Genomic DNA, 1,159 nt, shown 5'->3' on the forward strand with positions numbered 1-1,159 from the left:
CCTGAAGAATTAGTGCGTCGTGATCTGGCTTTTGGTTTAATTGTTTACACGTTTTGTTCTTGGCCTCTAAAGATGTTTGAGATATCAGGGGGGCATTTGGGGGTTTCAGAGGTCCAGGAGTAGAGTTGTTAGAATTGCTTTTGGATTTAAAGAGTCTCAAGATCCAGCAGTTGGGGACATGGAGATCTAGTGGAGGCTACGGGTACTGCATCTGTGGCTGAGGCCAGGAGACATTAGAGATTTGAGAATTGGAAAGAAACTAAAAAGTCACAGAGTTTAAAAATATCTGACATTGGCAACAGATAAACAGAGAGAGATGAAAGGCACTATATAATAGACAGCACTTTATTTGTGCCAGAAGCTCAAGAAATAGAGAACAGCAGAGGGAGAGCACAGGGCAGAGCTGCTGGGATTGGCTGCCACCTGCATTGCCCCGCAATTAGACAACCAATGGAGCGCGATGGAGTGAATGGCCTCCTCTCATTTGTCCAACTTCTTAAGTAAAAGAGCCAATTAGCCTTAATGTTATAAAGATTTGACCAGGCTGGCACCCATGTGGGGTTGAACTGGCACCCTTGGGTTTGCTGGCCAGTCATCACCACTTGAACCTTCTGTTCTAATGAAACGGAGATCAACGCGTGTTGTCCGACTCCCAACAAGGTGCCTTTGAAGGAAGTTATTATTATTATTTATAATTGACCAAAAAATGCAGCGCAGATCGATTGAGTTGTCACGTGAGCAGAGCCATTTGTGTTCTTGATCAACACGCTGCCTTGAGCATCGGAAAGGCGCTATATAAATAACATTATTATTAAGCAGTCGGTTGCTGGCTGTTTGAGTGTCCTTGTGACGTTGCGTATGATGGCCTTGCTTTGCGTTGATGACGGTGCCATTCATTTACTTCTTTATCTTGATTGCGAATCATCTCGACATCCGCCGTGACTGCGCCGCCATTCCCACCATTCCTTGATTTTTAGGTTTTCTTCTTACTGTTTTTTCCCCCATTTCAGGCCTGAGCTGAAGGACACGTGACGTGTGGCTCAGTTTGGTTTTCCAGGTCCTTATTGTCCCATCTTCAGGGTCTGGTGTGGCACCAGGGTGGGTGGTAACGTGATTTGTGAAGGTTCTGCTGCTCTTGAGGGCACACATTTCTGTCCAA

Source organism: Polypterus senegalus, chromosome 2 (assembly GCF_016835505.1).
Source record: "Polypterus senegalus isolate Bchr_013 chromosome 2, ASM1683550v1, whole genome shotgun sequence".
Classification (NCBI taxonomy): domain Eukaryota; kingdom Metazoa; phylum Chordata; class Cladistia; order Polypteriformes; family Polypteridae; genus Polypterus; species Polypterus senegalus.